Here is a 15281-nt window from a genome sequence, read left to right on the forward strand (position 1 = left end):
GGCCCTTCTTGTTAGTCTATCTTCTCAAAAATGCAGGAATTTAAAAATCTTTTCTTTTACCCATAAAAGTATTCATAGATCTTGCTTCTTCTAGACCAGTGAGAAACATATAGGGTCACTTATCTTTCAGTTCTCTAGCAGCCACAGTACAAAGATTTCAGAAGTGAATCTCGATGTGTTTAACATATATATATATATGTTCCTGGGAATTTTAACAAGTATGTTTTAGAAAAAGAATGAGCACTCATTATAGGAATACATGGGTATTTAAAGAAAAAATATTGTCAAGCACTTTTATAACTTCAAATATAGTGTTATGTACAACATTAGTGAAAAGGGCAGAAGCTTCCTAATGGGAAGTCCTGGGTTTCAGACTTTTGCCACTTACTACCTATTAACCTTCAGCAACCACCACTTGAATGTCAATTCCAGTCAAATCTCATCCTGACTTGGATGCCAGAACTCCTTTTCTCACATGATAGCTTTGAGAATCTATGAAAACAACTCAAGGAAAAGTAGACTATAATTTAAAAACATTTGATGCAGTCTAAAATATAAATACTCTTTAATCAATATTTTTGTACACTCAGATATTACTTAAATTATTTCCTCATTAAGAGATTCAATTCTTCTTTTGAAATGAAATAAGTACCTGCAAGATCATAAAAAAATACTCTTGAATGATGTGATTCCCACATCTATCTACAACCTCTGCTGTTTCCTTTTATAATTCTTGTCTATTATCTTCACAGTATTTACTTGAAAATGCCTTTTAAAATATAGGTTTGTGTATTATTGGTTTGAGCCTACAAATTCTGACCTGTAACAATTTGGAACATTTTGTGTGGTTTCTGTTCATCCCAAAGCATTTATTAAACACTGCCAGTCCTTCTGTTCCCTCGTGTCATAAATGTCTAAACTCCTACCAGTCTGGGCCCAACATGCAAATTCATGCAGTGTCCCCACAAAAGATCTTACTGGAGCAGTTGCCCATGAGAATAAGGACCACAGGCACCACACAACTGTCCTGTTTTGTGGTCTCATGTCTGCACAGTCTCGTGTCCTCCTTTCTATACAGAACAAATCACAGACCTATCCCTTTGTTTCTGAGAAATGGTCCCTGAGCACCTCTGTTGTCTCACTTCCCAGCACTTTTCAGCACTTCCCACAAATACTGATGATGTCACACAAAATAACTTCTACATACAGCACTAAGTGTATGCACTTCTATCCTTACTATATTCACCCTTACTTACAGCCATTTTTCTGCCTCTCCATCTAGGTTCTTAGCTCTCTCTATAAGGGACTCTCTCTGCTGTGTTCATAACTAGAGTTTCACTCCATCCCTAAATGTTATTGGAATTAATAAGAACACATAGGATCTAAACGGGAGTCTGGAAAGCACAAAATATTACAGATAATTGTAGCTTTATACCAATTTTCAATGAAGTTCTATTCTGGTTCTTACATTTACAAACTTACTTTCTCCTAGTCTTTCTGAGTACCTGAAAAGAGGAGAGAACTAAACAAGGGGAAAGGGAGAGATGAAAACAAACAAAACAAAAATTAATTTGATGGTCAATATTTAGATTACATGGGGTTTACTGATAACATTTGCTATTTTCTCCTAGGAATTACTAAATAGTATATTTATTTACTATATTAAGTAGAAAGTCAATCCTGGCTTTGTGATTGTTATATATTAGTAAGAAAAAACTGGAAAAAAACCCATAAAATAATAAAAGAAATTTTAAATGTACTGGAATTTCTGAACATTTATAAACACAATTTTGTCCTTTTGCAATGCTTTAACAGATTGGACAGTTGCTTATTACCCCAGGTATGGAAATCAATAAAATCCCCTTTGATCCCTATTAGATTTTAAAGTACTTTCCAATCTCTGATTGGAATTAAATAAAAATCCAGAGCGGGCGGTATATGCCCTTTTCTATGTACAATAAAGAAACCCACCAAATGGCACAATAGACCTTAATATTATGGGGAAACGCATCTGCCATTTGGTCCACTTTCATTCTGATGAGATGGTTTGGGGTCAGCGCACAGTTGCAGCTCCTAAATGCAAATCACGGCATGATCCCAGCACATGGAATTACATCAGCGCTTTTGATGAGAGAACAGAATCAATACAGAGGTCAAAAGTGCACGGCTGGGAGGAGAGCCACAATCAGGCATGGGATTCCCTAAGACTGCAATTCCCCTGATGGAAAGGCACGGTTGCAAGCACTTTCTTAATGTAGAGAGGCTACCTATAGGCCACGAAAGGGCTGGCTGACAGAGGGTTTATCTCTCCCCACACTCATCTCTGTACCAACTTGATTGGATTATGTTGTGGAGTTTGCTAACAAAATGCTGACATATAAGACAAAACTTCGAGAAAATCAATACCAAATAATTGCCTATGCCATGCTGGAAGATGAAAGTATCCTGCATATTACCCATCTTCAGTTCTAGAGTGGAACAAGCCATGGAGCCCAAGGAACTGAGCTATTCTTATTGTGCATAATATACCTTTATATACCAGCAGGCAGCACAAGTCATTTTCTTCCCCACTGTTCAATACACAGTGATTTCATCTTCCCTATATTCATTTTTTGTCCCAGACTGATGCCCTTAAACACTATGCACCTGTCAGATCCTGGATATCCCTTACCTGGCAGCCAAAGGGAGTACTTACAAATGAATCTTTTGTTCCCACAGTAAATGTCTCCTTGTGGTGGTGCAGTTTGATAAGTTTAAGAAATAGAGCACAATATCAGCCACACTGTATTTTCCATAAAATGCTGTCTGACAGAATGCACTGCTCAATTTATTTTTATACTGAATGGATCAGCGATGAGGCGAAACAGATACCAGAGGCCCATTGTTATTTGCAATGCTTAGGAAAAATGATTTTTGTACCCAGCAATATTAAAAGCCAAACTATCAAACCAATTATCAATATAACACATACGTTTCCTTACAGTTCAGTGGCCAGAGTTGTTCTGTTGTATAACTTTGCCCAAACACTAAGTAATCCTTTGCATTCATACGCTTAATTTGCCCCTCCTCCACTAAGGAAAAGAAAAGAATATTTATCTTTCAGGTCATAGCTCTGTGTCTACTACGATTTGGTTCCAAAATGTGATTTCAAGCTTAAAGAGCAAAGCAATGACCTAGGAAAAAAGGAGTTTAGTTGTTAAGTGCATGATGATAATTACTACTTTATATACTATCTTTTTACCTTTACTGTTGTTTTAAGAAGAAAATAAATATCTGAAACTATTTTTAATATACAAGATTATTTGAAACTCCTTTGATGCTAAGTCTTACCAACCTCATTCATTCCAAAGATAGTGTACCCCCCTATTTACAGGAATATTCACTATATAGTCATTTAAAGGTGCGGCCATAGGAAAAGAACAGGAGCAGAAAGGAAGCTAGGGCTGAAAAGAAAATATGTCAAAGTGCTTGTGTGAAATTGGCTTGGACAATAAAAAAGAGGTGAGTTTACAATAACTGATGCTGAAAGGCATATTCAAATCCTTAGGTGTATATTAATTTTACATAATTGTTCCTTTGCACTTTATGACAGATACAGAGGTCCTGTTAATGTTATTCCAACCATCTTTAATCACAATAATTCAGTAACTTGTTGAAATTGGAAGATGAAAGACTAGTGCTTTATTTACATAAATATAAGCAATAAAGGAGCAATTCCTGAATTGAACCAAATCAATACACACTGCATTATCGTGTTGACCTCTCTATCATGAAGGTCATTAAATGTGTGAATCCTCAGAATAATATGCCATCAAAACCAGAGTCATGTCTCCATGTCTCCAGGGATATTTCCAACTCTCCTTTATCTCCTGTCTGAGGCTGGCTGATGAATATGTGGCAACGTTATTTAGAGGAAATGTAGCACTTGTAACCGAAAAAGATGGTCACCTTGGTGGACCATTCAGAGGATATAGCTGGAAAAGGTTATTTAGTATGTTCCTCTTCACCACAGAAGTGAACCACAAATGGGAACACTCTCACTTTTCAGTATGGATAGCATCCTGACACGAAAACCAAGCATATAATTTAATAACAACCAGAAACTTGGCACAGGTAAAAAACATCACATCCCCAGCAACTCAGTAAGATTTTCCCTTCTGCCAACAAATTGTGCCTTTCTGGCAGGATATTACAAACTTCTGAAGAATACATTTGTTTCGTGTCCTTATTAATAATCCATGGTGCAAGCAATTATTTAACATTATCTCAAACAGCCTTAAGAAATTGGATCAGCTTAAGGATATAGAAAGAAAAGAAATTACAATTCTAGCAACTTACAAGAAAAGAAGGCAAAATTACTATTATATGACTAAATCAAGATTGCTTTTATGTAGAAATCCTGATTTTGTAGGAGACTATGTTAGCCACTATCCAAATCAGGATAAAATAAAATTAACAAATACATATTAACTCACTACCAATTCAGACTATTAATTAGAACAAGAGTTTCAGGATCATTTACTCTTTGAAGGAAATGTATCATCTGATGGCAGATTAACAAGATAAGATTGCAAGGAATAAAATGATTCACAGAGGAAGTTCTCCCTAAAAAGAAAAAAAAAGTAGAAGAAAAATGGAAGAAAAGACACACCAAAAAGATGTTTCCCTATTTTTATCCCCAAAGCAACTTGGGAAGGAGCTCACCTTTGAAAGATAAATCATCTAAGTTAAGAAGAAAATACTCTGAATTTATTAATATGTGGAAACTAAATAATAAACAGAAGTTTCAAAGCAAAAAGGTATGAAAAAATGTTCAAAAGCAAAAGTTTTTCCTAATGAAAAATTAAGAATACATTCTTTTAAATATTAGATATTTAAATTACAGATATTTTGGTCAATTTTAGCTGGAGTAAGATAAGCAGAATTTTTCATTTTTAAAATAACCATTAAATTATAGAAAAAATAATATAGTATCTAGAATTTGCTTTAAAACAAAAAGTGAGATTTTATATTTTTGAGCTAAAATAATAATTAACTGACAACTTTTAGCAACCAAGGTTGTAAGTTCATTATACACTTCTATGTACTTGTACATGATTGAAATTTATATGTGTGTACAGTTTTAAAATGTATACATTATATGTATGTGCACACATATGGAAAGATGTGAGTATATCCTATCATATATAAAGATATTATACATATGTGTGTATATAGGTACATATACATATATGAATGTATGTGTGTATAATATAAATCCATACTGATTAGACTGCGAAGCAGGTTTATGTGCACCCAACCCTGCTTGTTAAACACTTTACATTTGTCAACCTTGCTCAAACCTTTTTTCCCAGGTGACTCATTCTTCAGTCACCATAGATGAGGCGTTCAAGCTAGGTGTTGGAGGTTGAGCAATCAAGATTAGGTTTTTGCTTACACAGAGCTTATGTCCTAGACAAGGAGACAGACATTTATCAAACACAAAGAATAAGCAGGAAACTTAGCAATCAATATTATACCCTGAGAGAAACAAAGGATATAGAGAAACTGAAGAAAGGGTGCTTTGGGGAAATGACCACAACACCTCTTTTTAAAAAGAGGGTGCAAAAGCAAGCCTTGAATGACAGCATCAGGATACCTATGAGAGCCTGGGAAAGTACTTAAGAAAGGCCCTCAAGCAAGCGACCTTACTTGGGGATAGCATGAGTTGGGCAAGGAACCAAGAAAATCAGTTTTATTTGAACATGCACAGACAACACTTAGAAACAGGTTACACATGTAGCATGAAGTGAATAGCATGTACCTGTGTCTTCATTTGCATATATTTGCATATAACTAAAATACACACCTGTATATATCTCCTATGCATGTATACACATATTCTACACACACACACACACACACACAGGTATTCAAATACAGCTGTATACAATAATAGTGTAACCTGCAAAAATATAACAGACCATCCCTGCTGACAATGGAGACAGCTGCTGGAAAGGAAACAATGGTGGTATCCCAGGCTTGCCATTTCCTTCAGGAAAGCTCTCCTACAGAAAAATATACATTTCTTCTGGCCTTTGCCTTGTAGTTTTTTATAAACATTAGCAAGATGCAATAGGTTTAAAAACAGAGCAAATAAAGTTGGAGGAGATGGGGAGGAATTAGACAGGGATAGGGTGTATTTAATCAAAATATGTTATATGCACATATGGAATTCTTAAACATTAAAATAGTAGGGTGTACATACACCCACTTTTAAAATAGGATGAAATGTGCTATTAGATCCGAAATCGTATTGTCTGCTACTGGAAACAAAGCTAAAGGGAGTCCCCAGCAATAGCTAAAGGACTGGAAGCTGTGGGGGAAACTCCACAGACAAGCTGGAAGACTAGAGTTCCTTGTTTAGGCATCCATGACAGCAGCAAACTGTGAGCTCCTAACATCAGAGCTTTGTTTCTTGATGCCTCTTTCACCTGAATTCTTGAGAGTGCTGAACACAAAGAAATACTGATTGTGTTGTTGACTGGCTGAAAAAAAAAAATGAAATGGATGCCTAGATTTTGTGGTTCTAATCAATTTCATATATTTATAGAGCAAGAGGATTGATTTTCAAATGCAGAATTTTGGATTAAATTAGTCTATTTAAATAATATGTCAGAGTAAGGCCATACCTAAACATGTGTAGACCCCTCCCAGTTATTTTTTGAATTGCTTTCTTTTTTTTTTCTTTTAAGCTGCTTAAATTTACTAATCTATACTTATTTTCTAGATAAAAATAAAAACCCCAAGCCAGTCACAAACGCTTTGATCTATAATAGTGCTGTGCTTGCAAGATATGCTAGTGCAATGGTGGTGCAAACTTTGTGGGAGTAACCAATCAATACCTGGTTTGATTTAAGGGCCATTCCACAAGATGGAATCCATACACAACACTACTTGGGTGACCAAGAACCAGAGACCAGATAGCCCAGGAACCTAGGGTAAAACCAAATACTACTGTTCTAAATATAAATAAATAAATAAATAAATAAATAAATAAATAAATAAATAAATAAACAAACAAACAAACAAACAAATAGATGAATAAGTAAAATGGACCAATAAAATCACACCTAATAACATTCTACTATACTCATAGATCAGTGCCTTGATCATCCATCATCAGAGAAGCTTTGTCCTACAGCAGATGAGAACAGACACAAAGATCCATAACCAGACATTATGCAGAGAGTGATACTTTGGAATACTGAGCCCTAAATGAGATGTTTCTATCAAATCCCTCTCCTCAGAGCTAAGGGAACCTCACAGAAGGGGAGGCAGAAAAAGAATAAGACCCAGAGGAAGTCACCAAGCAAACAAGGCCCTATAAACCACATGATCAAAGCTCATATGAACTCTCAGAGACTAAAGCAGTATGCACATGACCTGCACAGGTCTGCATCAGACCATCTGCATTTATATTCTGGTTTCCAGCTTAGTGATTTTAATGGGATTCCTGAGTGTGCAAATGAGTGGGTCTCTGATTACCATGACTTCTCGGGGCTCTTGATGTGTTAGTTTTTGTTTTCTAAATAATTTTATTTTTATTATATTTATTTTATTTAATTCCCTAGAAACCTTTAGAAGCCTGTTTGAATTTGTTCTTGCTGCTGTTGCTCTTTATTTATTTGTTTGTTTGTTGTTGTTGTTGTTTTTTTTTTTTTTGAGACAGTGTTTCTCTGTGTAGTTGTGGCTATTCTGGAACTCACTCTGTAGACTAGACTGACCTTTAACTCAGATCTATATACTTCTGCCTAACAAGTGCTAGGATTAAAGACATGTGCCACCAACACCTGGTGCCTGTTTGTTTTCTTATGAGAGACAGAAAGGGAGCATATCTAGATGGGAGGAGATGTAGGAAGAAACTAGGAGGAGTAGAGGGTGAGAAGTAGAAGGAGGAAATCAGTTTATGTAATGTAATGTGTCTATTTTCAATAAAAGGAAAAAATTAAAGTTAAAACAATTAATTAAAATATACATTATGATGCAAATTAGCCTTTTTCATTGCTTTAATTTGCTTTTCTGTTGTGACAAAACACTGAACAAAAACTTCTAGATCACAACCTATCATTGACAGTAGTCACAGCAGGAACTCAAGGCAGGCACCTATAGACAAGAACCTAGAGGAGAAACCATGAAGAAACATTGCTTACTGGCTCATTTACTGGATTCTGTTCAGTTAGCTTTCCTATACAGCCAAGACCCAGCTCCCTATGGATGATTCCACTCCTAGTGGGCTGATGCCTCCTACATCACTTAGTAATCAAGACAATGTTCCATAGACATGCCCATAGGCCAATCTGATATAGACAGTTCTTCAATTGGCATGTTCCCTTCCCAGATGACTCTAGGTTGTATCAAGTTGACTGACGATAAAGTTAGTCAAGACACTGTTCCTTTTCAATTCGACACAAAACACACTACTGTTAAATCATAACTTTCTTCTCTGATCTCAAGAGCTCATGTTAATATCATAATCTTAAATAGAGGAGGAAAAGTTCTCATAGCCTTTAAAACTTTCAACACTAAAAGCTCAGAGTCTATGATACCCTTAATCTCATAGAGAAGAAAGTAGAAGATAAAATTCAACTTATAAGCATAGAAAAGGACTTTCTGAATAGGGTTCCGATAGCACAGTAATTAAGACCAACAACTGACAAATGGGACATCATGAAACTAAATCTTCTATACAGCAAAGGACACTATCATTGGAGTGAAGCGGCAAGCCTATAAAATAAGTAAAAAAAAAAAAAAAAAAAAAAAAAAACTTTACCAAATACACATCTGATGGTTTGTTAGTATATAGAATGTACAAAAAGTTCAAAAACAAAACAAAACAAACAAACAAAAAAAAACCAAGCCTAAATGTCAAGAAAACAACAAATCCCCTTATAACTGAGGGTATTATGAAGTAGAGTTCTCAAAAGAAGAAACAGAAATGGTCTAGAAATATTTTTAGTGTTCAAAACACTTAGCCATCAGGAAAATGCAAATTAAGTCTATTTGAAATTTCTTCTTATCCTAGTTAGAATAGCTACAGAGTGATCAAAATGTGCTCAAGGTCACAAAGTCCTGCTTCTAGCTGAGGAGCTGATGGCAGCTTATAGCTTCTAGAAGAGGAAGTGTCTGTTTTCCTTAAGGATTTGGAAGACCACACATCTAAGAATATATAGACAGCACAAATTGCATTTGGTGTATTCAAGAAAGGAAAAAAAAAATGAGGACAAAGTGTGGAAGGGTTTGGAAAAGGAAGTATGGGTCTGGGAAGAGGTAGAGGTGAATATGATCAGTGCATTGTACAAAATTCTCAAATAACTAATGAACATTTTTTTAAAGTTAAGAAGCAAATGACAACAAATGTTGCAATGGATATGCAGAAAGGGGAACATTTATTCACTGTTGGTGGTGGTGCAATTGGTACAGAAACTGTCAAAATCACTGAGGAGTTTCCTCAAAAAGCTATAAACAGATCACCACATGATCTAGATATACCACTCTTGGACATACACCCAATGGACTCTTTATTCAAACACAAAGATACTTGCTCATCACGTTCATCGTTGCTCAATCTACAACAGTCACAAATTGAGAACAGCCTAAATGTTATCCAACAACTGACAATTGAATAATGAGTGTGGTACATTCACACCCAGAAAAGAAATATTACAATTTTTGTAAAATTTAATTAATTTTAAAATTAAAAAATTATAAAAATTTTCAGGTAAATGAATGGATCTGAAAGGAATCATTCTGAGAAAGTTAGTCCAGAAACATAAAGACAAACATCACATGTTATCTCTCATAGGTGGATGCTTGCTTTGAGTCTTTAGACACATTTTTGATTGGGATACCCATGCATGTCAAGAAACTATGGAAGGGCTATGGAAATGGCTTTTAAAGAAGGGAAGATAGGACGGAGGTGGAATGAAGGGCATCTAGGGGGCAGTGGAATGAAAAGGATTGAGTAAGATAAGGGATGTGAGGACAACAATAGGATGTGAGGAGAACATGGAAAGGAGTAACGAACAATGAAGACCTTCGAGAACTTATGGAAGCCTTCTATTGTAGAAGATCCTGAAATACATACATATAGAAAACCAGTTTAAATGGTTCCAAATAACAGGGGTAACACACCTCCAAGATACCAAAGGCTTTCAAATAAGAATCCAAGTGCAAGAAATGGATTTCTTGTTGGTGGGTGGTGTCCCATGAAGCTTCAGACATTATAGGCCATTTGTCCTCTTGGTTACACCCCAGAATGAGACAGTGAGACCCTATTGCTGAAAACAGCACATACTTGAGCCACGGGATGTGGAAAAATCACTTGAGATTCTTGTTAGCTTTCATAGTATGGGAAGGTGCTATGCACATTACCAGAGGAGAAAAGTAAACACCAGATTTGTCTAACTGTGAATGCTGAAAGTTGCAAAAATGACCAGAATGGCAAGGAATGTCCACTGGTGCAACAGTGGAAGAAATTTATAGGAGGAACCAACCACTTTCTGATTAGGTTTAAGATCCACACTATAAGATGGAACCTGGCACCATTATGAGTACCAAAAACCTGTGCCTAGATTCATCACAGGCCTTAGGGAAAAACGAACTACTATTATTATTCTGTCAAGTAGACATCGTATTAAACCAAGTCTTAATGAGTAATTAGTACATCTCTCAAAGCTCATCAGATAAGTTTCTTTCTGCAGTAGATGGAGATTATCACAGACACTAACATTTGGTCAATATGCAGGTATAAGTGACTGTCCAGCTCAGCATGGTACATTTATGTCACTCCCTATCCTCTCAAGACTCAGGCATCATTGCTGAAAGAGGGCAAACATGGTTATCAGAGCCAGAAGTAGGCGATGATGACACGAATATAGTGGTTTGGCACAGGACAGTTGCACATATGAAGCCGCAGCAGCCATGACAGCATACACAGAACCTGCCCAAGGTCAAAACAGACATAAATCCCAGCATGGAGGAGCAAGGTAGTCACAGAGTCTCATGCCTTGCTGAGCAAACCTTGGTAACTGATGGCTACTGGGGAGAATCAGTTTTTCTTTAGGTAAGCAACTACTGAGAAACATTTTGTGCTCCAGCAGATGATCCTACATCCAGGATATACTTATAGCACTAAGTGGACTCTTTGGGTCCAAATTAAAAACAAACAAACAAACAAACACTTGAAATTGGGAGGGAATTTGGTGGGGATTAGGGAACTAATTGAAGGGGAGTGAATGGAGGATGGACTTGATCAAAACGCATGATATGCATGCATAGAACTTGCAAACCACAGCAAAAAGTCCAAGGCTTCTTTAAAATCCAAAGTCTCTTAATTGGGGACTCTTCTAAAATAAAGAAAACAAATTGCATAGTCCTTATTCAAAAAGTACAAAATCAGGGTATAGGAACAATAAGATTAAAACACAATCCAAAACCCAGCTGTGTAAATCAACTCCTAGAGCTCAATGTCCAGCATTTGGAACTCACTTTATAATCTAGCTCCTAAAGGCTTGGGCAATTCCATTGCTCCAACTCTGCCACAAGCAATAAACATGGCCACAGCTTCTGTGTGCTGACCTTATTGTCCCAATGAAGCATAATTTCATTTGCTTCAATGATGCTGATCTCTTGCTAATTACAGCTGATTTTTCAGCCCCAGCTGAACAGCTCCATTGTCCCTGTTGTATTAGTCAGCCTTTTCTAAAGGAATTGAATTAATAGAATGAATACAAACACACACACACACACACACACACACACACACACACACACACACACACACCACAGGGTCAGGGAGTAATTTGCTACACCAGCTTAAAGAATGTGATCCAGGTAGTTCAACAATGGCTGTCTCAGAATGGAAAGACTGGGAAGCTATCTGGTGTCTCAGTTCAGGAGCCTGGATGTCTCAGCAGTCTCAATCTGGAGCTGGAGTTCTGTGAGGTTGTGGAAGGCATTCCTGGACAGCTGCTGATATTCAGTCTGTGTTGGAATCATGAAAAATGTGGACTTGATAACAGCTGAATCAACAGGATAAACAAACTTTAAAGTGAGATAGAGGGTAAGTGAGATAGGCAAAAGGCCAAGTGCTTCTTCTAAGTCCTTTTATTTGGACTGTCTGTCACCAGAAGGTGTGGCCCAGAATTAGGGTGGGCCTGACATCTTCATGTAATATGATTAAGATATTCCTGTTAGGAGTGTCCAGCATCTCAGATTTTCATTGGTTTCAGATGTAAACAAGTTGATGACCATCATACCTTTGAAGGTCAGGTTTTACTTCAGTAGTACTGGTCTCTGGTTAATCAGAACTGAGTCTTCAGCCCCCGCTGACCAGAAACCACAGATTACTAATTTTTGAGTTAATGAATTAATTTGAATTTTAAAATGCATTCCCTTTTACCTCTTCTTAATATATTAATGATATTAATATTATTAATTCAAAAATATCACATAAGCATCCTTTGCTCTCTTGGAACCCTCACAATCCAGGCCTTCATTGTCTGCATTAGTCTCAGCATTTTTATCTTCTATGCTCCCAATGGATGTCCTATTAAACTTGAAGTCCCAATGGCTTTCCCAGCTCTAGCTTTCAAATGCTTCCACAATCCTCCCCCAAACACAGCATGATGACATCGATCGCAGCAACACTCTATTCCAAGTACCAATTTCTATTCTAGGTTGCATTTCTGTTGCTGGGATAAAACACTCTTAGTGCTATTTGCTGGCTCACTAACTGGCTTATACTCAGCAAGCTTTCTTATACAGCCCAGTCCACCTGCCTCAAGATGGTACTGCCCCAAATGAGCTGCATCTTGCTACTTCAATTAGCAATCAAGAAAATGCTGCAGACATGTCCACAGGCCCATCTCATGCAGGTATTTCTTCAGACAAGGTTCTGTCTTCCAAGCGATTCTAGGTCTCCTCAAGCTGACAACAAAGAAAAACCAGGGTGCTTGCAATCACTATTTGTTATTTAACAATTTATTTACTTTTCACTTCAGTAATTTTAATTCTGAAAACATTTCCTCAAGTTAATTTACTATGAAGTTTTTGACCAGATAAGAGTAAAATAATCCTGACTTAAATTTTTTAATAGAGTAGAAAGATTCTCTATTACTGTTTCTTTGAAGGTTTCAAGTCATAGCCACAAAAGTGAAAATAACAAACAGTCCAGCTTACTTTTGGAAGCATGAGTGTGTGCTTTTAAGAAAATTTTGGTAATACCATCTTTCTAAAGGTTAATTTTTCATTTTTTCCAAAGGGATATCCCATTTTTGTTTTGCCTTTTTATTTCATTTTGTTATGCTTTGCTTGGTTTAAATCTCTGCCTGAACTATATTTTTCTTACACACATAGAAACTTGATCTCAAATTTTTCAGTAATCTTAATCTTCCCTACTCTCCACTCAAATTTTGAAAAGTATCTTCCAATAAGTCTTGCTGAGAGTAGAATACCACATTCCCTTTGCTGGGGACTCTATGTTCTTGACCCACAACTTGATTTCAGAAGTATGAAAGTTACTTTCATTTGCTGTTTCAAGTCAATGCATTTCTCTGTTCCCTTTTCTTAAAATCATAAGTGCTGTTTCTTTTATTATTCATGTTTCCAAACTTTTGCAGCCCAAGATAAAGGTGCAAAGGGCATATGGCAGCACCCTTTGTAGGAAAGGTACAGCTGTACTGTATTTGAAGTGGACCTTAACCCCTCCCATGTTTAGCCCAAGAAAACAAATGGCAGAGCCACCACATTGCCATTCTCATGGAGAATGTTTATTCTTTTTCAAATACTGCTGCATGACCCTGGAGAAACCCTCCCAGCTCATCACATAGACTTCCTTTACATCAGGAAGAAAGGCCAGTCACTCTTTTCTTATGCTGTCCAGGTATACCTACCATGTCAGCCTCTTTCCTACAATGATTGCCCAATATGGAGAACAGCCATCTTCATTTACTTCCAATCTGTATCATTTGGCTGCTGTACCTAATGTCACTCCTTCAGTAGCTCAAGACCTTAATCCATTTCCATGGCCTCAGAGATTGTTACAGATGGGCACATGACTTAAACCTAGCCAACATGAATGATTTTAAGAACTTCCATTAGAACAGATGAGGCTTTGAAGCACTTTTAACAATGGAGTTGCTAAAGTGAGAAAAGCATCCCAGAGCTGCTGGGGATTGTTAAGAAGACTGACAATTGAAGAAAAAAAGGAAGACAGAGAAGAGATGTACTGAGAGAGAAGGACAGAAATGCAAAGACTGGATAGGATACAGTGGAATACAGGATAGAGGGAACCAATCATAAGACTAGAAGCTAACTTGCTTTGCTATCCCATTAGTGAGCTTTCTGCTACTGTGACAGAATACCAGAGGCAATCAACTTAAAAAGAGGAATTTACTTTTCTCTTGTGGTTTCAGGGATTTCAGTCCACGATCGGTTGGCCCTCTTGCCTTTTGTACTGTGGCAGTGCAATACATCATAGCAAAATCACAAGTAAAAACAAATGACTCAGCTCATGGTCATCAGCAAGCAAAAAGAGAGAGACAGAAAAGGATCCCCATGCCTCCTTTGAGAGCATGCACCCATGTCAAAGTCCTGCCATAAAGCCCCACTTTCCTATCTTGTGCACCTTAACAATATTTAATTTTATAGAGTCTAACTTTCTTAGTGTTTCTTACACCTATACTCTCATTTCAATCTCTATTGTCCACACTTGGATTAGGTTCATATCCAAACTATTTCAAAAATCCCTTACATGATTTCTTCTTGATATGGATTCTCTTTCCAAGGAAAATATGAGCCAGAGTTGGGATTCAAACAAGGTTTGCCTTTATAATCACTGTCTTCCACTGTGCACAGAGCTTCATAGCCTGAGTGTGATGGTTAACTGGTTGTCAGCTTGTTAAGATGTTAGAAGCACCATGGGAACAAATCCACTGGCATGTCTTAGAAGAATTATGTAGATTAGGTTAATTGATGTGTTAAGACAGACTTTAAACATAGCCAGTACCATTCCAAAGGACAGGGTCCTACACAGAATGAAAATTTGGGGAAAAAAGAGAAGAGTAGATGTGTCTGGTGGTGGGGGGGCATGCCTTTAATTCCAGCATTTGAGAGGCAAAAGCAAGAGGATCTCTGAGTTTGATGTCAGACTGGTCTACAGAGTGTTTTCTAGAACAGCCAAGGCTACACAGAGAAACTTGTCTTGAAAAAAAAAAAAAAGAAAGAAAAGAAATCCACAA

This window comes from Onychomys torridus, chromosome 2, assembly GCF_903995425.1.
Source record: "Onychomys torridus chromosome 2, mOncTor1.1, whole genome shotgun sequence".
Lineage (NCBI taxonomy): Eukaryota > Metazoa > Chordata > Mammalia > Rodentia > Cricetidae > Onychomys > Onychomys torridus.